At 43.8% G+C, this 25,722-nt stretch overlaps 1 pseudogene; it reads right to left on the reverse strand.

The window, feature by feature from the left end:
• Nucleotides 1–24,142: 24,142 nt before the first annotated feature.
• On the reverse strand, nucleotides 24,143–24,905 carry LOC115283844 (annotated as a pseudogene).
• Between the last annotated feature and the right edge of the window lie 817 nt (nucleotides 24,906–25,722).

The following is a 25,722-nucleotide window of genomic DNA, read 5'->3' on the forward strand; positions in this document are numbered from 1 at the left end:
GACTCCACACTGTCAGTGCAGAGCCCAAAGTGGGGCTTGATCTCACAAACTGCCAGATCATGACCTGAGCCCAAATCGAAAGTTGGACACTTAAGTGACTGAGCCACCCAGGTGCCCTGGGAGGATTATATTAATAGCTTTTTTAGGTAGTTGCAGATATTCTTTGGTGCTCTACCAAATTTTGAAAAGTGGTAGTTTCTTGAAGAAAATATGCATTATGAGCTTTGAAACCATAATAATGAAGTGTCAGTGCTCTGACATCAAAGTGCATTGGTTTATCTTACGTTTTGAATGAATATTTTTCCCACGCATGATTTTGTTACATCATGTGTTGATCATTACGGAAATAATGTCTCATTGAGCTATGCAGGTCTTCCTTATGCAATACAAAGTAAAATCACACTCATTAATGATACCACTGATCTCCTCAAAGAAGTCTTTAAGTGTTGTGACACTGTCAAGCCCACGGTGACATATTCAAGTTTTCCAAAATTGTGATTGTCCCTTGAAAACTCAAATCCAAATTCTATTATTGGCAGCAAATACTCTCAATTGTTTTCCTTAAATGGACAGGCCATTTTGTTCCCTTTCGAGAAAATGTCTGCTTGGTCCTCAGCTCTGAAAACTCCCTGGTTTTCAGTTCTACTTTCAAGTTAAATGGTGTCGTGTGAAAGCATGTGTTAGTTGACCTGGCAACTCACACTTAGCCCTTGGAACAGTCGCCGAGTGCTTGTCCTTGAGACGATGGATGAACATTGGTGTGCAATAGGGACTAGGCTTATTCTCGGGCCTTTCAAAGCCATTACTGGTGTTAAGTCAGGTCACTGGTGGATGTTTTAATACTCAGCAAGATAACTAACCATTTTAGATTTCCAGATTAAAAATTGGTTACTCTTCATAGAATTACCATGTAACCCAGTAATTCCACCCCTAGGTGTGTGTCCACAGGAATCGAAAACAGGTGTTTAAAGAAAAGATTGTCCACGTGGGTTCATAGCGCACTGTTCACAATAGCCAAACAGTGGAAATAACCCAAATGTCCGTCAGTAGATGAATGGCTAGACAAATGGGGGTCTAGTCATACAGTGAAAGTATTTGGCAGTCAAAGGGAATGATGTGTGCTACAACATGGATGAACCTTGAAAAGATATATATTAAGTGAAATAAATCAGATACAAAAGGCCACACATTGTATGATTCCATTACTCTGAAATGTACCAAATACGTAAATCCAGAGACAGGCAGAAAATAGATGGTGGTTGTCTGTGACTGGGGGAGGAGGAAAGCAGATGGGTGCTTAATGGGTACAGGTTTTTCGTGGTGACAAAATTGCTCTGGAATTAAATAGAAGTAATGGATGCACGGTATTGCAAATGTACCAAACGCCATGAATAGACAGCATGGGCTGTCTTTATGGGCTATTTATGTCTATATGGGCTTTATAAAGACTTTCAATATGAAATGCCATTCTTTGTATTTTCTCTCCTTTTAGCTGCTCTGGGTCTGCTATTTCTACCTTGTTGACTGTGGCGGTGGTTCTCAAAGGTGGGGGCAGGGAGGTGGGAGTGGGTTGTTGTCACGTCCCAGTGAGCCTTCAGCAATGTCCCAAGACAGTTGAGTTGCTCTGACCTAACACTATCTAGTAGACAGAGGCCAGGGATGCTGTTAAATATCCTATAATGCACAGGACCGCCCGTGCGGCAAGGAATAATCTGACCCCAAATGTCAATAGTTGCTGAAGTTGAGAAACTCAGGATTATAGTATTGATACCAAAGGACTGAAAATGCCAATAACTACTCGTTTTGGGCATTCTTACAGAGACAGTTCCCATTCTCTTGCTCTCTGTGGCTTGTGATGCCAAATGCTGAAGCAGCCAGCCCCAAGGAAAGGGTTCTGGAACTCTATAGGGAAACCAAAGACCTCAGCCTTGTAATTTACTCCATGAAGACTATTTCCCATAAGGTCCTAGGGCATGTATATATCATGGAACTATAAAATGGAAGTGAACCCTTCCATGTCCGGCCCCATGAGCATCTGCATGCTAGCCTTCCTGGCAAGGACAAGCAGATAGAGAATTAGAATGTTTTTCACAACGGAAGAACAACATGGTCCCTAAAGGAAGGAAATGAGCACATTATTATCGTGTTTCTTTATCGTTTAAATTATTCTCACTAATATTTGCAGCGTCAGTGATTTCATTCTGAACCAGGATTTATTTCTTGATTTTTCAAAAATTAATCTATAGAAGTTGGTCCTTTTATCTTGCAAAGAAGACACTGGCTATAGGGATCAGTTTCAGTGTCTTTAACAATATTCTAATATTGGTAAGACAAATGCTTTTATTTTTTTGTTTTTTAATGTTTTTATTTATTTTTGAGAGACAGAGTGAGGAGGGGAGGGTCAGAGAAAGAGGGAGACAAAGAATCTGAAGACAGGCTCCAGGCTCTGAGCTGTCAGCACAGAGCCCGACATGGGGCTTGAACCCATGAACCATGAGATCATGACCTGAGCTGAAGTCGGATGCTTAACCGACTTAGCCACCCAGGCACCCCCAAAACAAATGCTTTTAAAACAGGCCTGATCTTGAATGGAAATAAGAATCTCCATTTCAAAAACTTTGTTACCGTCTTTCTGGAAGGGAATAAACACACACTGCATAAAACAGCAACAGATTCTTAAATATTCTCCTCACTATCCTTTAGAAAATGCCTTAGGGAGAACCTCCAGTAATTATTTACTTGCTGGAAGGTTTACTCACCGAAAAATTATGCTTGGTGTCTCCCTAGCTGCAGAAAAATGTCACAGCTGGGGGATATCACGTTGAACACATCGTTTGACAATTCGGAGGTCACATAGGGGAGGGACTCACGATATAGTTCCTCTATAATGAGTTTGCCAAATGCATCTGTACCCACCCCCATGGTGTTAGGCCATCCAGAATAAATGGAAAAATCATGTTTGAGGACAGTGGGTGCTTGCTTACACGAATTCACTCACATTGAAAATGGCATGAAGTCAAATTCACATTTTTCTTTATCTAAGGGTCTGGCTAACCCTTTCTGATAACAGTGCATACTTCCGTGCGGCCAATGAGGCCAAGACTTCATACGTTTGTGATTAGAAGACTTGCTACAATAGGAAGTGATATATTTGAAAGAAATTACCCACCACACGCAAGGTGGGTGTAAGTTTCTCACATGGAAATGGATCCTGTCTCAAAGGCTTGCGTGGAAACATCTGTTCCAAACCTTTCTGAGCTAGGAAGAATGTGGGGACCAACCATACAGTTCTCATGGAAAATGCTTACCTCACAGTCTTGACCTAAGAGATGGTGTCTGGGCAGGGGAGGAAACAGAAGGGGCCTTGGAATTGCATCCTTTTAAAAACAAAACCAAACCAGACAAAAGCCATGTCCTTATGCTTTTATAAAGAGTTTCTTCATAGCATAAAAATTCCCCAAATATCCTCTTCGTGTTTGTTTTTTTAACCCCTTATGCAGTTTCCCTGGTTCGTATCTTTCATGACTGTGGCATTTTTGTCCAAATGAAGAAACTGACATTGGCGCACTGTAATCGAATCAAACCCCAGATGTTATATGAATTGCAGTTTTACTGTGATGTCCTCTTTCTATTTCAGGATCCCATCCAGGACAGTACATTGCATTTGGTCATTTATTTCTTTTCCTCTTCCGTCTTGGCTTTTGATGAGACTGTAAGTTTCAAAATGGGCTCTTAAGAAATCCTTCTAAACATACCATGGCTAACATTTCAATTGTGTCTATTTTAAAGAAGAAAAAAACACTTTTCCTCTACCCTCTAGGTTTGACAGTTGGGTCCCTGCAAATGAAACTGACAAGAGACCGATTAACGGGAGAAAAAACGAGTTTATTAGCATGAGCAGAGTGAATATATGTGGAAGAAATTTAATGATAACTCAAAGTGGTGATTAGGACTTGAGCTGATGGTATAGCACCTTAACAAGAGCAATAGATTTGTAGAGAAGTGACGAGACAAAAAGAAAACGGGCCTGGGCTTCTAGGGGTGACAAGCCATGATAAAGCAACTATATGGAAGAAACTAATGGAAGCAAATGGTTATTTAGTGAAATTTGTTACGTATAGATTCTTCTCATCTCTGGGCTGAAAGGAGTCTAGAGTTGTCCCCAGGGATTAGGAGTCTAAGAATTGTCTTCCTCTTCCTGGTACAAGAGAGAGAGAAAGAGAGAGAGAGACCTTTACAAATGGAATTTTATGTCCTGCTTTGAGGCAAACGGGGGAAGGGCAGAGGGCCTTTTTTGGCATCTGCTGTTTCTCAATTTTCTTGAGTTCAAAATAATCTTATACCAAAGTGGTATATTTTGAGGAGGCATATTCTGTTTCTCTGCACTGTAATTCAAAAAATAAACAACAAACAATTTAAAAAAAGAACAATCAAAAAACGTTGGAAAGTTAGGGGCGCCTGGGTGGCTCAGTCAGTTAAGCGTCCAGCTTCGGCTCAGGTCATGATCTCACAGCTCGTGGGTTCAAGCCCCGTGTCAGGCTCTGTGCTGACAGCTCAGAGCCTGGAGCCTGTTTCTGATTCTGTGTCTCCCTCTCTCTCTGACCCTCCCTCGTTCCTGCTCTGTGTCCCTCTCTCTCAAAAAAATAAAATTTAAATTTAAAAAAAACGTTGGAAAGTTAAAAAATTTAGACAAAAGGTTCTCCTGGTTGCTTTTATACCTACATAAAATTAGTCATCATCCGTTTATTAAATTTATTTTCTACGATTTTATTGGCTATTCTGGCATAATTCCCATCTGGATCTATTTCATGAGTCAGTACAAGAGATCATCAGGCAATAGGAAGGATTAGACAAGGACACGTAAGGTATTAGAAACTAGACTCCGGACTGGGAAAGAGCAGAAGTTTGGACCAGACCATGCTTAATTATATGAGGGGAAGTTCAGAGAGCTGGACACCTATGTCCAGAAAGCTGGACCACAGAACATGTGGGTGACCTCAGACAGATGGCATCAGAAATTGGAGCAAATAGGGGCGCCTGGGTGGCTCAGTTGGTTAAGCATCCACTTTCAGCTCAGGTCATGATCGCACAGTTTGTGAATTTAAGCCCTGCATCAGGCTCTGTGCTAACAGCCCAGAGCCCGGAGCCTACTTCAGATTCTGTGTCTCCCTCTCTCTCTCTCTGCCCGCCCCCCCCACTTGCACTCTGTCCCTCTCAAAAATAAAATAAAAAACATTAAAAAAATAAATTGGAGCAAATAACAGGAACATGGGAGCAAGGGTTTGGGAAAGGTGCGTGGGCAATATGGACTAGCAGTGAGTGCCGAAGAGGGTTAGGTGATGTCCGGGAGCCAGTCAGCGAGGAGGAGGAGGTTGGACGGAAAGAGCAGGAAGAATATCAGCCTGGGCCCACACTGCCTGTGAATCAGAGGCAGGAACCTGGTGTGAGATCTGAGAGCTTAGGTTCTCAGCTGTGTCCCCAGCAGGATGTGGGCACGCAGGGGCTACCTAGCGGCAAAATACCTGGGATACTGAAGTAGAAAGGTGAGCCCAGGACCCCCAGGAATGGGTGAGGTAAGGGTAAGGTCAGAAACCAGGTTAACTTGGGGTTGAATTAACCTCCCTCCCGAACAAAAGATACTACATTCCCCCTGCATAGGAAAGCAAGTAATCATTAACCCTAACTCCGAGTTCCAACCTTGGCACCCATGAGATTTGGGGCTGGGTAGCTCTTTGCTGTGGGGGCTGCCCTGTGACACTGTAGAATGTTTAGCGGCATCCCTGGCCTTGACACACGAGATGCCTGTAGCAGCCCCACCCCCTGCCAAGTTGTGACAGTCAAACATGTCTTCACGTATTGCCAAACAGCCCTCCCCCCCTCGCCCCTCCCCGGGACAAAATTACTCTTGAGGAGAACCACTGCTCTAAAATGAGGCTGACTCAGTAGGAGGCATTAAATGGCCTCAGGTTTAGCAGGAAAATGTCTGGGGGAAGAAACCCAGGCCACTTATTACAACCCAGAATATGGGAATCAGGGGAAGTGATATACCTAGTAAGGCACTGTGGACACAGAGGATTCCTTCACAAAGAGTCACTGCATAGGTAGGTGTTGGAAAATTTTGCTCTTCAAGGGAAGGAGTCTGAAACCATAAATTGCCTTGCTCCATATAAACAATATATATGGTAGAAGTGGGTATGTATCCACTGATTTAATAGGCCAAGTGAAATCGAGTTGTGTTGAAACAAGGTTTGACACATAAAGCCATGAGAAATGAACATTTTCTTTGCATTCTCATACCAGGCAAGCCCTCCTAGCCTGAAAATGCCTTTGCCCTTAAAGGACATACTTTCCTGAATAAATGCCCTTTTTCACTCTTACGTTTTCTTTTTTTCACTTGAGTCTTCTAAAGGTACTGTGTAAAACTTTTTTATCCCAGAAAATATGGTCATATAAGCACCTTGGTGGACTGGTGACCACTTATATACAGTTCTACCCTACACTTCTTGGACTGCCTGCATAGTATTGCTGTTTGGAGTAAACTGGCAACGAGCAATGCTTTCTATATACTGTGCTGCTTAAATCCATGTGATTTTCTTAATTTCATGCCATGTTGCACCATTACACTGCGGTTGGCAGTTTCCAAGATGGCCCCCACGATCCCCACTTCCTGGTAGTCCCACCGTGCGTAGTCCCCTCCCAGCAAGTAAGGGCCAGACCTAGTGACTTGCTGTTGGCAAATGGAACATGGCACAGGTGATAGGATATCACATCCGAGATTAAGTTCTGAAGATGGTTGCTTCAATGTTGCTTTTTCTCTGGCTCGTCTCACTTGCTCTCTCTGATGCAGCCAGATGCCACATTGCAAGCTGGAATGTGGAGAGACCTACAGAACGAAGAACAAAGATCCAGTAAGGATCTGGTCAAAATCCAGCAAGGAACTGAGGCCTTCAGTCCCAGAGTTTATAAGGAACTAAATCCTGCCCACAACCGATGAGCCTTGTTATTTTAAGTTGTGACATTTTAGGGTAATCTGTTACACAGCAGTTGATGACTAACACATACACTAAGGTCATTCTGCACATAGGTTGGTGGCATAATATTATATCATCAGATGTGGCAACACACAGCTATGAAGACAAAACAGTTCAACTTGAACTCCAGCTCCTAATGGGTTGAGAGGGGCCCTGAGGCTGGAGGACTGCAGCTGATCATGACACACAGAGTTTAAGGCTGCTGAGAAACGAAAGAGGATCTACCCGTGACATGGAGACGGGAAGTTCACCATTTCTAGCCACAAAACAAAAAGACCCAAGTGTATATAATCCACCCAACAGGGGTAGGCGGAAGAAAACCAAAAACCAAAGAGTGGTGATGTGAATACCAGCCGAAATTTCCATCACACAGTGGGGAAGGGAGACCAGAAAGAAAAGGATTCAGGGTTTGAAGAGCCCCGAGGAGCCATGGGCTAAAATGGAGCCTGTGGTTTTAGGGGAATTGTGAAGCATGTCTAAAAATATATTTCTAAAATGTGATGTGTGATAAAGAGTGAAACGTCCCTAACAAAAACCACAACCACAACCCCCACAAAAGAAGAAACTTCACCCTCCCAGCCCTCTAGGTGACTAAACCAGCTCGGATTTTCTGAACAATTCCCTAGACCTGATGGACAGGAAAGAGCTGATGGAAGAAGGAGGGAGTCAGGGATGTGTGAGTCTATTCTTTGTAACTGGACAGAAAAATAAAACCCTTAAAACCCATAGTACCATTTATCGATCGTGACACAGAAGAGTTTACAGTTTCCTTAAACTTCATGTTTTGCAGGGGAGGAGACTAAACCCTCACGACAATGTGCGTCGACGGTAGAGCCAGATAAAACGCAGGCTGGGTGATTCCTAAGCATAACCTCTACCCATGGATGTATTCAGAAGACATAACGACAGAGCAGCACAAGGTAAAAGGAGTCAGAATGTGATGGCCCTTGAGCTGAGCCATCCTGAGACTTTTGCTGGGCAAGGCCAGCGGCATCATGGGAGGCTAGCACAGTGACCAGGGGAGGGGATCGCCATGGTTGCTCAGGACACTATTTACTTACTATGTGCTCGTATACTAACTGGCCCTGCAGTTCTGTCCTTGGGTCCTTAAGCATTGGATCAGGCGTCTTGGTGCATGTGGGCCGAGATCAACTTTGTTCCCACCCGGTCTTGTCCCAGGCCTTTTTCTTGCAAGGTCCTGTCTCTGCTTGTCACATAAAACATGGACAATTATTTCCAGCACAAGCTGACTAAGAGTGAAAAAGAAACCAGATTGTCTGCTCCCTCGAGCATTTGTAGACAGACAACTTTTAAATAGAAGCACACACATGGGATCCTGACAGCTGGACTGGAACAGCGAGTTCCGGTCCGACATCCCTCTAGAAAGAGAAACTCAAACTACTGTCTTGTCTTTTGAAAAGCCGTGGGGTTGGGATTCGGCTGCTTAGGGGAAAGCTGGTCTCTTTGTCTCACGTAAAATCACCAGATCATGGTGTAAATTTGGGGGCACCTGGGTGTTTCAGTCGGTTAGGTGTCCAACTTTGGCTCAGGTCATGATCTCACAGTTCGTGAGTTCAAGCCCCATGCCGGCTCTGCACTGACAGCTCAGGGCCTGGAACGTGCTTTGGATTCTGTATCTCCCTCTCTCTCTCTCTCTCTACCCCTCCCCCCCTCATGCTCTGTCTGTCTCTCTCAAAAATAAATAAACATTAAAAATAAAATAGTCATAGATTGCCCCTTTCCAGCCTGGCTGGTTCGCTTACACTGAGTGCAGATTGGAAAAAGGAAGCTGTCTATTTAGCCTAAGGCTGGAGAACCCCACTAACAGTAGAATATAAAGGAATGTTTCTCAACCCTAGAGTCACCCTCCAAAGATTTTGATAATCTGCAGTGTGGCCTGGCAAAGAGATTCGAATCTCCCCCGATGATCGCAATGTGCGGCCCAGGATGGGGATCCCTGATCTAGATGGACAGCAGGACCTTTGCAGGGACCACAGCCACGGTGGAGTTCCAGTTTTGCCACTTACTAGTTGGGTTGAGTAAATGACCAGATCAACCCAGTTCATCTTCCTAATAAGCCGCGTAGGTATTGGCCCCGGCTTTTTCCCTCTGATGCACTGAGGGGATTGACATTTTGTCATATTCTGGCTTGGCTGGGCCGGACTCTGGAGAGGAATCCACACCTTGGGCCACACGGGAGGGTTAGGGAAGCCCAGACCTCCCTGTGTATGAAGGGTTCCTATGGAACTGTAATATGGCAAAAACACTTTAACAACCGCAGGATTATATAAAGGAAGATGTAATTACTCTAAGTCTCCTATGTTTTCATGCATACCATATTCCCACACATCTTGAACATTGCCTGGCGTTGGGATTTTTCTGGGCCCATTTTCTGTAGAGCGCCATCTACCAGTTCTCAAACTTCCACGTGTATCCCAATCACCAGGGCTCCTCTAAAAATGTCAATTCTGATTCAGTAGATCTGTGGGGGGCCTGAGATTATACGTTTCTGCTTTTTGAGCATCTCAGGTGATTCGGAAGCTTCTTGCATAAAGTACCAAGCATTGTTCCAGTTGCTCTGTCTTAGATACACATTATGGCCAGCAAACAGTGCCCTCTTTTTGCAGTGTGTTGACCCCGTTTAGGGATGCCAGATGAGATATAAATGTCCCAAACATTCATAGGTGAAAGATCCTCCGTGCTTGTCTGCAATTCAAACATAAGGGGGCTTCCAGCTAAATCTGGCCACTTGTAATCTGCTGCCTCCAATCTGCTGGGGGTTGAAAACAGAATTTGAAATTAGAGCTGCCAAGAGTAAGAAGCCCTCGATTTTTTCCCACCTACACTTGCTTCCCCATAGCATTTCATGCTCTCTCTATTCTGACCAAATCTGTTTCGCCAACTTCTCACTCTGAGTTCTAAGCCTCTGGCACCCAGTTGCCCCCTCGCCACGTCTGCCAGACTTGAGTGGGATCTCAAAACTAACAGGCTCAAAGCAGGACTCTTGACCCACCCTTTCCGGGCTCTTCTCATGCTCCACCAGTTTCTCCTCCAATAGTTTATGTCCCAGTGTGTGGCACCGAGGACCAGCCACCTATGAGGCATTTTGGGTGCTCTTTTCCACAAACCCCCTTTTCAGTCCGTCAGCTAGCCCTGGCGGCTCTCTCTCTCAGAATGTTTCTCTGATCTATCCATCCCTCTGTTAAAAAATGAAATTCAGCTGAGCAAATTTTAAAGACCTTATTGACTTCATCCAGTGATATTAATGACTCACCAAATAAACAGCATCCCTTCTAGCAAATACAATGGAGCTTCCGGGAGAGCCGTGTAATATGAAAGACTTTTATAGAAGGGGGCGGGACAAGGAAGTTACTAGGGAAGGGTGGATTGTTTCAGGCAAGTCACGGTCCTTTGAAGAATGGCAGGGGTCCATCAGGCCCCCCCATTAGTACTGATGAGGTTGTTCCAGATTGACCTGCTTAAGATCCCACTCCTGCGACATGTTGAAACTGTAAGCTCGGTATTAAGTCTCAGTTTGGTGATTTGGGCTTAGCACAAGTGACTCCATTTTGGACCTATTGTCTCCCTTTTAACACCTCTCATTCCCACTTCTGAAGTCCCTTACTAGGCTGTCACCCCCTCCTGCCTGGGCTAGTGCAGGATTTAGCTGGTCTACCGTCTCTCCTTGGGAGCACCTGGGTGACTCAGTCAGTTAAGCATTGGACTCTTGTTGTTAGAGTTCTGAGTTCAAGCCTCGAATTGGGCTCTGCACTGGGCTGGAGCCTACTTTAAAAAAAAAAATCTAGACTCTCTTCTTGTCTTTCTTGAAACCCCTAGTAAAGAATCCTCAAAGCCCCGCAGCAGTTCCCTTTTGGAATTATTAACTAGAAGCTGGTAAGTTCACCACAGATTCTGAACTGGGGGCAATTTTGCACAGCTACCCTCACCCCGCTCAGGGACAATGTTTGAAGACATTTTTGTTTGTCATCACTGGGGAGGGGAGGGTTACTGGCATCTAGTAGGTGGAGACCAGGGATAGCACACTGACGCCAAAGAATGTCCCGTCCCAAAGGTCAGTCATGCAGAGGCGGAGAGACCCTGGCCCGAGGTAAATGGCACCCCAGTGTTGAGATGACAGAGTGTGGGCCAGTGCCCTACCTGGAGCTGGCAAGCTTTATGCCACCAGGCAGCAGTCTGCATTAATGAACGCTTTCATTCCTCAGCTCCCTTTACTGCCCCGAGGGGGGCCGGCTCCTGGCCGGACAGACAGATGCAGCAAAAGACACCATGCAGAGAGCCTAGGGCGCTCCCACCACGGAAGCAAGCATAACTAGGTCACTTAGGTTTATATAACGTCCAACAAGTGAAACCCCTAGTAAAGAATCCAACAGCTGAAAACCAGCGCCTTGTGTGCTGAAAGGGTGTGGTTCCAAAGGTCCCAGGGGGCAGCCACCGAAGGCCACTGACCGAGGCTGCCCAGAGACTACGCAGAGAACAAAGGCCTCTGATTTTTGCCCCCAAGCTGTTAGCTTTAAGGGGAACAAGGGTAAGAAAACTTCCCTTTGGTACCGCTTGACAATAAAAGGATGATGTAGGCAAAGTGCTTTGATCTCATAAAAACTATGAAATTTTTTTTTCTTCTGTTGAAACATCTTTTCCAACATCTCAACGAGTTAACAAGGGCAACTTCAAAACAACAAAATAACAAGGGCATTTAAAAAAATGGGAAAACAACTGTCGTTCTTTTCAATTCATTAAGCTAAACAGACTTGATATAAGGCTGGCCTTTCCTGCTACTGAGGAATCCCATGGAATTCGAATATAGCCACCACAGAATTAATAGTTGCTAATTATCTCCCTCCACCAGCTTTCCTGTTGCTCGGGGATTTCCCTGATGGGTAGGAAGCCGTCTGTGGCGTGGTTTACCAGAGAAGCCTTTTAATCCCCTCTCACTTGATAGGCAAAACCCAAACCTATCTTTGTCCCACAGGTTTAAGGAGCCCCACAGTGATAAACAGACTAAGTAACATGGCGGCCATGCAGGGGGTAATGGGGACGCAGAGGACTCTGGGAGAGACACAAAATGAATGCTTATAGGAAGCAGATATTTAGGGGTTAGGTTGTTAAAGGAGTTCTCAATTTTGGCTACATGGAAAGCTTTTTTTTTTTTTAAGTTTATTTATTTATTTTGGAGGGGAGTGCAAAGAGAGAGGGACAGAGAGAATCCCAAGCAGGCTCTGTGTGCTGCCAGCTCAGAGCCCAATGCGGGAATCGAACACCAGAATTGTGAGATCATGACTGAGCCAGAATCAAGAGTCGGACACTTAACTGACTGAGTCACCCAGGCATGTCCCCCCCCACCCCTTTTAAGTTTTATTTATTTATTTTGAGCAAGAGACAGAGAATCACCTGGAAATCTTTGTAAAAGCACCAATACCCGTGCCGGGGCCCACTCTCAGGGTTTCACAGTCAGCTGTTCTGGGGAAGGCCCAGGGCACTGGGATCCTTTAAAGTTTCCCAAGCAATTCCAAGGGACATCGAGGGTTGAGAACTACTGCCTAGGCTAGGATTTCTCCGCCACAGTGCTGGCGGTATTTGGGCCCAGATTGTCCTGTTGTGGTAGGGACCCCTCCCTAAGGAGAGAGAAAAAGAGGAGAGAAGACTTCAAGGTCACCTAGATATGTGCCCAGGTGCCTGCACCCTCCCCATGACAACTCAATTAGACTACATGTTTATGTGTGTTACCATATATAGGAGACAAAGAAATAGAAAATGTATTAAAAAAAACTATGCCGTGTGATGTGGACCCTCAGTTCTTTGGGTACGAACCCAACTGAGAGGTGCCGGCACGAATAAAAGTTGCTTCCTAGAAAGAAAAGCCTCAGGGTCACGACTCTGTGCAAGAATCCTGCTACACTGTTTGTTGGGGAATGTCCAGTAACTTCTCTGGGCTCTACCCGCTAGAGGCCTGTGACACCCCCTCCTCCCATTGAGACAACCAGAAATGTCTGCAGATGTTGCCAAATGTCAAATGTCCCCCGAGGGACAACATCGCCGCCTCCACCCCGCACTGGGAATGGTGGTCTTGGCCACTGTGTGCAGAATATAGTTCGCTGCTCACGCCACAGGTGTTTGGGTCGGGGCCTGGGGGTGAATGCTTAGGTCTCTGAAGTAAAACTCTAACGAAGGAAAGACCTAGTCAGTGTCTCATCTTCAGCCTAGAGGTGGGATCAGTGGTTTATTCTAGAACTCTACACTGAGATACCCTTCCTTTTGATTATAGACACACAGACTAAATTGGCCCTATAATAATTTATGGTCTTTATTGTTCAATATATAAGTCCATAGTCAAAATTGTTTACATAGCAGTAAAGATCTATCTCTGAAAGAAACAGAAGACAAATCATTCTCTCTCTAATCATGCAATTTGTTCCCATAGGCAGCCACCTCCCCTCCATCCATGCTGCTCCTGGGAAAAGTGTCCATCTGTAGGCACGCCAACATTGTTGTCACTAGCCACTAGTCACATGTGGCTTGTTAGATTTAAGCTTACATTAACATAAGTGAAATAAAAGTAAAAATTCAGTTTCTCAGTCATACTGGCCACATTGCAGTTGCTCAGTAGTCAGGCATGGCTGGTGGCCACAAGATCTTAATGCAGGTACAGAACATTCTCACTGTCGCAGGAAGTTGTATTGGGCGGTGCTGTGTAACCACAGTGCTTATGGTGAAGTTCTCATGATTACACATCTCTGTGAGCGCCCTACTGCCTCTGGGACCAATTTCAACTGCATTAGCTTGGCATTTAGCATAGTTTACTACATAGCCCCAGCCATGTCTTCCAGAGCCTTCTCTGCCCCTCTGGATCCTTTGTACTGCTCACGGGGAAGATAGGAGAGACCAAGACTTTCCCTGTGTTGTCTCCTTTGGCATGCATACAATTTGTCTAACTTCTTCACTTGGAAAACTCACACTTGATCTTCAGATTCATTTCAAATGTCCAACCCCCTTTCCTACTCCAGCTCTCTGGACCCCAAACAACTGATCCGTTCACTCTTGCCCCGTGTAACTTGAATCCCTGGCACACACGTGGCAGGTTTCATCTTAAGTCGTTGTTTGTCTATGTGTTTCCGTGCCTAACGCAGAGCTCCTCAAGGTCAAGAAGCACGGCTTCAGTCCTCTTTGCCTCACCCAAGGCTAGCGCGTTGTAGGCACCCACATCGCGAGTGAAAGAATGAATCAACTAGCTAATGAATGAAGGCGGCCTGATAGACACATTTAACACCGCAGAAGTCCAACACCCACACCTCTGAAACTGACGGCATCTCTCTAGGTAACGACATCTGCCTTTTCTTTTCTGAGCAGCAGGAGCATAGCCGGTGATGTGCCAGGGCCCTTTGCTGGCAGAGAAGAGACATTCGTTAAAACCTTATATCTGATGGGTTAATAGTCACAAAGAGTCAGAAAGAAAATAAAGAGGAAATTTAGTTTTCCCCTGTGAAGATTTCATCTCCTCTATCAGGTAAACAGAAATATCTCAAGAGGAAGGACATTTAAATAGTAAAACAAAACAAAACAATAATGGCAAAAGATCAGCTCAGTTGTATCTTAACACTTCCTTTCTTTTCCTTAGCACTTGACGTGGTGTCCAGCACACAGCTGGTGCTCAGCTCACTCACCTCCTCCAGGAAGCCTTCCTTGACTTGCCTTGGCTGCTTGTACCCCTCTTTGGTGATCTGGAAACACCAGGTACATCTGCTTCATCATGTACTCACCACATCGTATTACATACTATCCCTTTAATGTCACTATGCTTTTTTTGCGGTCAGAAACTATATCTTACTCTTCCATGCATTTTCATGGCCTATATGAGTATCTGACACCACAGTAAGTCTTTGATAAATAAATAAACCTCGGGCAGTGGGCAATCCAGGTTTTAAAGAAAAACAGTATCTCTTTGCAACAGTTAACAGTATTAGGAATTTTTAGAATTTGGAATGAGGAGCGGGGAAAAAAGTTATGACTGTTAATTTCTTTGGATTAAAAAAAAAACAAACCTTTGGTGTTACTTCGCCTGAATAAAGACACAAGGATCATTAAATAATTCTAGAAAGTAGAGACAATTCTCAAAAAAGAATCCTTGCAAGATTCCTTTTAAACCTGTTGATTTCAATCTAATGAATAAACATTGAAGACTCCGGGTGAAGCCAAGAGAGAAAAAAGAAAATACTTCTGCTACTTAACATTTCGTGATTCTATGACCTTATGATTCCCAGCGCCTACGTGAGGTATTTTTAAACCTTGGCAGTCACATGGGGCAGATTTACAGGCAGACCTAGGCATTATGGAGTCAGGGTTTGTCAGGATTCTTCTCATCGAAGTTTCGCTACAAACTGGTGCCATTGGGTCATTTGCAGATTGAGGCCATTGGTTTACAGCTTCACCCTGGAGCGGACTAGGCAGCCCCATTCCTCTCGACAGTTTTCAAGGTGCGCATTCTTTCTGTTTAATGTTCTGTACACTCTTCCGGCAGCCAGATGGTTAATTGCCCTCCTTAAGCGCAGGCGCATTCACAGAAAAGGTGTGAGGAAGGGCCCTGGAAAGGGGAGCCTCTGCTGAGTTCAGGCCTTCCAGAAGTTGGGACTGTTGAAAGCCTTTTCAGCCACACAAAACCCTGGGTTTCTTCATTAGCATATCAGAGGTGGCGCAGTGGTGGGAAATGCCAGGGGCGAGGAAGGACAAGGCTCAGTGGCATTATCTCATTGGTGCTTACGGAAGCAGAAAAAATGATCATCGGGTCAGAGCTGCAGTGATGGACAGATGTTGACATCTTTTCTCGGGTGACCAATGTCTACCCCGCACCCCTCCCTCCACTTGCTCCGTACTCAGTACTCAGGATTGCCCTTCCCCCCACCCCCACCCACCCAAGGCGCGGTTCCCAGACCCTGTACAAGGAAGAGCCACATCCGGATCCAAACCTCTCTCTAGCTGAAATGAAGACATAGTTTCCACTTTAACTTCATGGTGACCAGAAGGGACTTGCCCTTTTTATCAGACTTGAAAGCCTAATTGGAAACATAATGGGATGATAAATAGGAGAATCAGTTGCCAGTTACTAACACCAGTCACACAGACTGAATCACTTGTCAGGAAGCTGCCTTCCTATTATTTTACACTGCCAGGGAGGAAAGGCTTTGTGACAAAGTAATCTCACATTTCACATTGTCCTAAATGAGTTCCCTTCTCTGAAGCTCAAGGCCAGCGATCTGTACTCTGCAGCAGTGCTTCTCGATGGGGGGGGGGGGTGATGCTGCCCCGAGTGGACATTGAGCAGTGTCTGGAGATGTTTCTGGTTGTCACACATAAGGGGTGTGTGTACACTCCGGCATTTGGTGGGTCAAGGCCAGGGCTGCTGGTAAATATCCAGCAGTGCACAGGACGGCGCCCGGGACAAAGACTTCTTTGATTCAAAACGTGGCCTTCTTTGTGAATAAATGTTACACATTCTTATCAAGGCAAATAGCTACTGACAAATGGGCACCTTGAGGGACTTCTGTTGCCAGGCTTGCTGTATTAATTTAGAATATGGAACCATTTTTGACAAAGAAACAGGACCTAAATGATAATTTCTCATCTTTGGCTGTATCATTGGAAGATTTGATCAAAGCAGTGGGTGTAAAATTTTTAGAAAATTGAGCACAGAGGGGTGAAAATTTTCCTACATGCGGTAATTCTGCTTTCCTGCAGCCAACAACATGTCTACTTCATGCTCTGCTGAGGCTTAAATATACTCCAAATGGCATGAAATCTGATTAAAGAATTCTTCCTCCTCGCTTGGAAATATTTATAACCTCTTAGAATATGACACATTGGGGTAAAATACACATTGTTCAAATGTATATGCGTATTATATATATATGTACAAAGTTAAATTTATGTTTAAAATCACATGTTGTAGTAGGTTTGTGTTATTTAATATCATGCCTTCCTGGATCAGAATTTTTTCATTTCACTGATTGCGAGTCAGAATATCAGTAATCTGAAATATACACATATGCATATGCATCTATAAATAGATAGAGGTGTATAATAAAACATTATAGTCAACCCTTGAACAATATGGCTGTTGGGGAACTGAGCCCCACATAGTCAAATATCTCTGTATAACTTTGGACTCTCCCAAAACTTTACTAATAGCCTACCGTTGACCAGAGACTTGCTAATAACATAAGCAGTCGATTAACATGTATATTGTATAGGCATTGTATACTGTATTCCAGTGTTACGTAAGCTAGAGAAAAGAAAATATGATTAAGAAAATCATAAGGGAAAGAAAATATATTTAGAGTAGTGTACTGCTTTTATTGAAAAAAAAAGTCCATATAGAAGTAGACTCAATCCAAACCTGTGTTGTTCAAGGACCGATTGTGTTGTTTTCCTTAGGTACCCATTTTTCTATTCAGGTGGCCAAACCACTCCACGTCCAAAACTCTAAGGACTATTGATTACTAGTTATTATATACATCGGTATACAATTTAGCTAACTGCCTTCTTCATAGATTTTAGATGCCAGAAAAAAAATTATAAATGATTATAATGCACTTTACAAAGAGGAACATAAAACGGAGACCAAAGCGAATTGCTTTCATCTATTTTCAATTATCTTATACTATCGTCTTGCACAATATATGGTTTTTTTCCCCTAAAAGTTCCTAATTACAATTATTCTATTGTTTACAAATCAGTCAGGCCTGACACACTTCCAAAATCAGAGTATGCTCGCTGGTGAAGATATTTCTTATTTTGCCATTTGTAAAAAGGGTTTTACTTTGTGTAAGACACAGTGGTTCATATTGGAATCAATGGAGTCTTAAAAGCATATTCACTTCTTAGGCTCCACTCCCACCGATTGAATTAAAATAACTGAGGATGACATTAAAGCAAAATAACACACACACCTACAAACGTGTGTGCAATGTCACGTCATTCTAGCACGCCTCCAGAGCAGGGAGGCTGACCGAAAACCCCGACTGAAGCACAGACTACCATAGACCACCAACTGGGCAGGTGAACTGGGCAAGTATGACGTCATAGAGATGGTAGGGACATTTTTCTGTCTTGGTCTAGTGCGAGTAGCAAGTGGGCATCGTTCAGGAGAATATACTTGGTATAGTAACAACTTAGCAATACTTCATTTTTTAAATTGCCATCGTGAATGAGAACAGCACCTTAGTGTAATGGAAAGAATGCTGTGGGCACCTGGTGGGCTCAGTCAGTAGGGCATGCGACTCTGGGGGTTGTGGGTTCGAGCCCCACATTGGGTGTAGAGCTTACTTAAAAATAAAATTTAAAAGACAAAAGAAAAAAGAATGCTAGAATCCAGGCACTATTCTTAATTCTGGCTCTTTCTCTGACTAGCCGTGGGTGAGCTCCGTTAAGCCCCCTCATTCTGCCTAGCCTCAGTTTACCTGTAAAATGAGAGGGCCTGGTGATCTGACTTCTGTTTCATTTCATTGAGAAAGAAAAATTAGTATGAGTGATACTTATGAACTTAGAAAGAAATTAACAATTTAACATTTTATGGTTTTTACCTTTATAAAGCATTATATGACAAACTAATATAGAATTTATAAAGGCCTTTGGGGCAATTTACAAGAAATACATTTCATCATATCAGAAAAATGGGCCTAGCGTGTTGACCATATGATGTTTCTACAGCTAAATATATCTTTGACTGGAGATCAGCAAATTTTTCTGGAAAGGAACAGATAGTAAATATTTTAGGCTTGGAGGGGCAGGCTACAGAAAATTTCTGTTGCATCCTCTTTTCTGTGTGGTCCTTTCAAAATGTGAAAAACAGGTGTTGGGCAGGATTTGCTGATCCTTGTTTTAAACGATAAAATTTATATTTGCACAAAGACAAAATTGCTCACTTGATAACAACAACAACAAAAGACCTATTAGATGCTGTTGTTACATGGAGATTGAATTTACACAAAAAGAAGCCGGCTGAAGGGGTTACTGGATGCCTGCTGGGTATAACCATCCGCCTGAAGACTGACCAACTTGTCCTGATGCGCCTCAGACTCCCCCAGTGTTAGCTCTTGAGGTTCTGAGTCCGGGTACCATCCACGTAAGACCCTCAGACAGGTTTCTTCCATGGGAAACCAGGGATGCAATTGAAATGGAAATGCTTTCAGGAGCATTAGCACTTACACGAGAAGCCAGACCCCCCCCCGCTGGGAGACTTTAAAGGGAAAATAACAAGCGAATATTTTCATAGATTCCTTTGGATTCAGTTCAGCAGAGCCTAAATCTGCCTTCCAGTTTAGAGCCCCAACCGGACAGGCAGCAGCAGCGTCAGAAAACGCTTATTCACAGACGCGGCAGGTGGTTTTTAGCAAGTTTATACATCCTCTGGATATGATAAATGCTGGATGTCTGGATGAAACACAGCCCAACCTTATTACTCAAAAGTGACAGAGTTTATAATTACTTCCTGGGTTACTGTGAAGAGGACATGTGACATGGAACTAGCCGTGAGCCTGCAAATAAATTTTAAAAAATTGCTAGTCAGGATTGCTTCAGAGACAGCCAGGAACAAAAAGAGAGAACAATATGGTCAGCATGCTTTGTTTATGTCGTCATTATCATTCATTTAAATCTTTATAGGACGGCAAACTCAAAACTCAAAAGGTTGTTTTCTCTTAGGGACTGGTCTTGAAATGAGGTTCGCCACCACCAGGGAAGTTTTGTTAGGATCCCGTGGTTTTCCATTTGTACTTTATAAAAACAGGAAGCCTTGTGAAAACATAAATATTAAAAAGCAGATCTGATAGCTTAACAGAGGATGTCATTGAGTAAAACAAAATCAAGGAGATGATTTAGAATCCTTTGCCATATTTTTTTCATTGTTACCCATTTGTTCCATTTCTAATTCTGTTTGGAGCCGTGGTTGTGTCTCTATGACTCATTCTACTTGGAAGGAGGTGGGGCGTTAGAGCCACAAACTAAGAGTTCAGAACGGTTCGGGGGATCCGAAGGGAGAAAACAGAGACCAGGGTCCTCTTGGGCGCACTGAGGACGGCCTCGGAGGGTCTGAGCAGTGGTATTTGAAGGCAGTGTTAAAGTGTTGCTTCACCAACTCTCTCCCAAGGTATATACATGTGTGTTACAATACAAGTACAAAGCGTGATTTGTGTGTCAAAGGTTCTGCTCCTCACCCACCCCCATGCACTGAAATGCAGAAAGCAGGTGGACATCAACTTCCTGTTCCACCTGGTGACAAATCAGGAAACTCTGATTCATGCGTCATTGCATTTTAATACCTCCATTCCCAGGACCACTGGGTGTACGCAAGTTAACTTTTTCAAAATTCTTTTTTGAGCTATATATATATGCAGGAACTACTTTTTCTTAATGGCCGGTATAAATAGATGAGGACTTCTCCTGTCCCCTTACAGACTTTCCCACAGAACAGGGGCTAACGTTGAGCCCCATCCCAAACTACCTTTGAGGCCCAAGTTGAATGGCCCAACTATCCCTGTCCCCCACCCCCATGCCTTCCGCTGTCCCCCTGGACAGGAGGGTCCAGTCCATGGCTTCCTGCTACTCTGTTAGCAGGGTCCATCTCACTGTGCTGTGCTCCCAGATCATGGGGGACTGCAGCCCCTCTTTTTTGCACCGTCTCCTTAGACTAGTTATTAAACCATAGTCTCTCTGCACAAGCCCTGCTTTCTTCTTTTCTTTTTCATAAGTTTATGTATTTATTTTGAGACAGAGAGAGAGAGAAAGAGAGCACACAGGAAGGGCAGGGAGAGAGGGAGAGAAGAGAGAGAACCCCAAGCAGGCTCCGCACTGTCACAGCAAGGAGCCTGACTCGGGGCTTAAACTCACGAACCCTGAGATCATGACCTGAGCCCGAATCAGGAGTCAGTCGCTTAACTGACTGAGCCCCCCAGGTACCCCGCAAGCCCTGCTTTCTGTACTCTACCCTCTGGTGCTGGGGCTGGGACTCTGTGAGCCTCACTGGCCCTTGGCCACCTGTCTCACTGGTTGGCTATGCCAGGGAGGGGTGCCAGCTTGCGGGAGATGAACAAAGGATGGAGATGCTACTTGTTCTCGTTTGTTTGTGGTTCAGAGCCATTGCCTCCTTGGCCTGGGGCGGTTGCTTCCAGTAACAGCTGGGTCTGACTTCCAGTATTATCCTCCATCGCTTTAATGGTACCAACTCCAGCCAACTAGCAGCTGCTTCCTCGGAGGTCTGGGCCCTGGCTCTGTGGGCCTCTGCTTACAGATTTGGGGTTCTGAGAACCCCAACTTATATTTGCTCCCGGGGGCCTAGGAGCGACCATTGCTTCAAACAGCAGTGACTCCTTCTGTGTCACTACTGTCTTCCTCCACGACTTCCCAGTCCTTCAAGACCTACTTAACAAAACGGTTATTAAATTCTCTCTGTTACAGTAACTGGTATGCTTCCTCCTCATTTCATTGCTTATTTTGTTATAGTTATTTTACTTTTTTTTAGTCATCTCTAAACCCAATGTGGGACTTGAACTCACGACCCCAAGGTCAAGAGTCTTATGCACTCCAGACTGAACCAGCCAGGCTCCCCTTTTAATTGCATCTTGACAAAGACTCCTCTCCGTAAACTGCTAAGGTTCTCATTCCTCAAACATGGCACATGTCAGTAGAATGGAGCCTGGAAACATCCCTTCCAACTTATCCAAGGTTTACTGTCCCCACATTGGGGTCTATGTGCTTATATAACTCGGTCCCCAAAGGGGACTTCTCCTTTTCAGATCCCCTTCCTGCCCCATGCCCCACCCCTGCGCCACATACACATCCTTATCACAGCTCTGTACCCGCTACATGGATTGGCCACGCACCAATCATTCTGCCAAGGGTTCTCTTTCATCTTTACTTAGACAAAAATCGACCTGCCTGCTAGGCAACCACAACAAACAGCTTGGATTCCAGAACAGTCTTACCATTGATTCCATCCTTAGCAGAATGTCCTATATCTAATTCAGGGTCAGTCTGCTTTCCATTCTATTTAGGAGAGCTGGCCCTTCCCCAGAAGGCCACACACTAGGTGATCAGAGGGTTTCTAGAAAAGCCCAAGACTCCTCATGTTAGGTCCATGAGTCACTTCTTAGATACTCTTACAGTCTATAAAATGGGCCTTAAAAAATATCTATAATCTATTCCAACCTTTCATTTTAAGGAGGATCTCTACAGTCTCTGTGTTTTAGATGACAGTTTGGGGCAAATTAAAAAAAAATGGTTAAATAGATAACACACAGAATACTAATATTCCTTTTGCCTGATGATATAAAGCAGGCAAGGTGTTCAAAGGAAATCTTATAAAGTACATTTAGATTTCATTTTGATCTTCTAAAAAAAATTTTTTTAATGATCAAAGGGAAGGGGCAGAGAAAGAGAGAGACACAGAATTGGAAGCAGGCTCCAAGCTCTGAGCTATCAGCACAGAGCCCAACGTGGGGCTCAAACCCATGAACCACAAGATCATGACCTGAGCCAAAGTTGGACGCTCAACTGACTGTGCCACCCAGGCAGCTCAGATATCATTTTGATCTTTGACATGGGTCTATATGTCTTCAAGCTATGCATGGAGTTACAATCTCCACAGATGCCAGGGCTGGAAACATGTAGCTTTTATGGACGAGCACTAAAGCCATTTTCCTATCATCATTTATCAGCTGCCATGCCTGAAAATTGTAATTGCAGTGATATAGAATGTTCTCAAATCACGATGAGGGGAGGCAACGTTCTGTGATCTGAAGCATGTAATCCTAGTGAGGAATGCAGCATATATTCTGAATATCTTGAATATAAAGTAAAAATATTTCTAGGGTATATGAGGTCAACATTCTTCAGTTATTCAAAATAGTTTACAATATTTTGGTCTTTTAAACACCAATGGTCACATTCTGATAAGATCCCATGTAATCTTCTGCATGTTCTAGTCTTGATAGTTGATTATTACATTCCCACCACTGTTGGAACAATCATGCTCATGTGCATTTAAAAAGCATTCTTAACAATGAACTCTTTCTTTTCCCCATAAACCTAGAACAGCAGCCTGAGTTGAAAAACAGGGATCAGTCTCTGTGTGATGTTTAAATGTCTTCATTCTGTTCGCGGCATTAGCGCTACAGTTATCTGTTAGTTTTGTATTGTTACATAACAAATAATCCCATACTATAGTGGTTGAAGCCAACAAACATTTATTATGTCCGTTTATTATGGAATTCAATACCAGCTTAGCTGGGTGACAGTTCTCAGACCCTCTTGGGCTTGTGGTCAAGCTGTTGACAAGCAGCAGTCAGCTGAGCATGTGAGTGGGGCTGGAGGAACCAACTTGCAGCAACCCCACGTGGTTATTGGCATGCCTCAGTTCCAGTGGGCTGAGGGCTTTAAGTCCTCCATAGGATTAATCAAAACACAGCAGTTCATTTCCCTTAGAACAAGCCATCTTTGAGACCCCACTTGTAATCTTTTGGATATATACCCAAAAATAGAATCACTGGATCATGTGGCAGTTCTGTGTCTCATTTTTTGAGGAATCATCATTCTCTTTCATGGTGTTTCCTCCATTTTACAATCTCATCAACAGTGAACCAGGGTCTCAATCAGTCATATTCTCTCCAATACTTGTTTTCTTCTTTCTCCCCTTCCCGTGTCTTTCCCTTCTTTTCCTTTCCTTTTCTTAAGCTATCATAATGGGTATGAGGCAGTGGTATTTCATCAGGGTGTTGATGTGCATTTCTCTAATGATGAGTGACATTCAGCATCTTTTCATACACTTGTTTAGCCATTTGTAGAAATGTCTGTTCAAGACTTTTGGCCATTTTTAAATCATGTGATTTGTGAGTTGTTATTCTTACTGAGTTGTAGGGATTCTATGCTCTAATTATTCACCCTTTGTCAGGTAGATGATCCACAGAGATTTTCTCCAATCCTGTGGGTTGCTTTTTTAGGTTTTTTTTGTGTTAACTTTTTAGTTAATTTTTGTTGATTATGTCCTTTGATACTTTGTGTATGTTTGTTTGTGTCTGATCTTATTTATTTGTTGCTCTTAGAAAATCTCATTTTCGACTGGACCCAGACCTGGAGGTAGAAGCTCTCAAGAGTCAAAAGACTGTCTCCATCTCTTAGCAATCCATTCCTGGCACTTTTCTTTGGCCTCCTTCATTCTCTTAGCCAAATGTTTAGCATATTCTGCAACCTCTTCCTTATTTTTCTTAGTATGCTGTATCTTCAGAGCGATACGCCCACATTTGTGTTGGAGGACACGTGAAGGAACAAAATGCCAGATCTTGGGCACTTTGGTTCTAGGTTTCTCACCTTCTTTGTTTAGGGGCTTTCTCACAACATACTGGCAGACATCATCTTCTTTAGAGAGGCTGAAAGGTTTGCGGATTCCACTAGCTCTTTGGGGCCCCAGGCGATGAGGCACATAGTACTCGTGAGTCCAAGAATATCCTCCTCCTCCACTTTTTTTTTTTTTTACAATGACCAAGTTGAGAACACTGGGATTAGCATCCCCAATTCAACCCTGGACAGATTTGTGCTTTCTCCCTCCACTCCTCCTTGCTCTGGACCAGGTATGCCCCCAACTCAGGTACAGGAAGTCACGGCCATGAGTCAAGATACCCCACTTCATGGGTAAGCTGGTTTGTCATCGCCACCACTGATTCGGACCCTGTAACACATCCATTCTTTACCCAGAACATTTATAGCAATGTCTGTAGCCATACGCTTCTCATAAAAGGTATGAAGTTTGTGCGTATCAACCACTCCAATGAGTTTCTGGTAACCAGTAGCTGGGAAAGACATGTTCAGCTTCATCCTAAAGCTGCCTGCTGCCTCCAAGGCACCACGAAGAAGAGCAATACACAAACACCTTTAAGTTTGATAGAGTCCCATTTGTCTATTATGGCTTTTTTTTTTCTGTACTTTTGGTGTCATTTCCAAGAAACCATTGTAAAATCCAAAGTCACAAAGCTCTTCCTTCATGTTTTTGTCAGGGAGGAAGATGGTCCTCTGCCCTCCAAGGTCTTCTAGCAGGGCTTAGAATCAAATTGATATGAGACAGATTAACAGGAGATCAAACTTAATAGCATATGTACAGGGAGTCCACACAGACAGGAGATTCCAAAGACAATGAGGCAACATGAAACTTATATGAGCTCAGGAAAAAGGTGGGGGCCTGAGGACGCAAAGGGGAGAAAGCTCATTAGCAAGAAGGTGAAAGATGTTTGGCAAAACAAGGTTGCCCTATTATGCAGATGAGTTTCTTAGGTAAAGAGGAGTCTGTTACTGGCAGGGCAGGCTCTCCTTTCCAATGGCAGTGTGCACTGTTGGGGGCAGGTCCAGAACGTTTCCTGCATCTGCTGTGTTTTGATTACTTTTAATTCAAAATAATCTTTAGGTCAAAGTGGCGCATTTTGGAGCATCTCATCCTGCACCCCTTTAGTTATTTTTTGTATATGGTATAAGAGAAAGGGTCAATTTCACTCTTTTCCATGTGAATATCCAGCTTTCCCAGCATTATTAGTTGGAAAGATTAGCCTTTCCTCATCAAATGGTTTTGGCACCTAGTTGAAGACCATTTGACCATATATATAAGAGCTTATTTGGGGGCTCTCTGTTCTATTCCATTGGT

Source organism: Suricata suricatta, chromosome X, assembly GCF_006229205.1.
Source record: "Suricata suricatta isolate VVHF042 chromosome X, meerkat_22Aug2017_6uvM2_HiC, whole genome shotgun sequence".
Classification (NCBI taxonomy): domain Eukaryota; kingdom Metazoa; phylum Chordata; class Mammalia; order Carnivora; family Herpestidae; genus Suricata; species Suricata suricatta.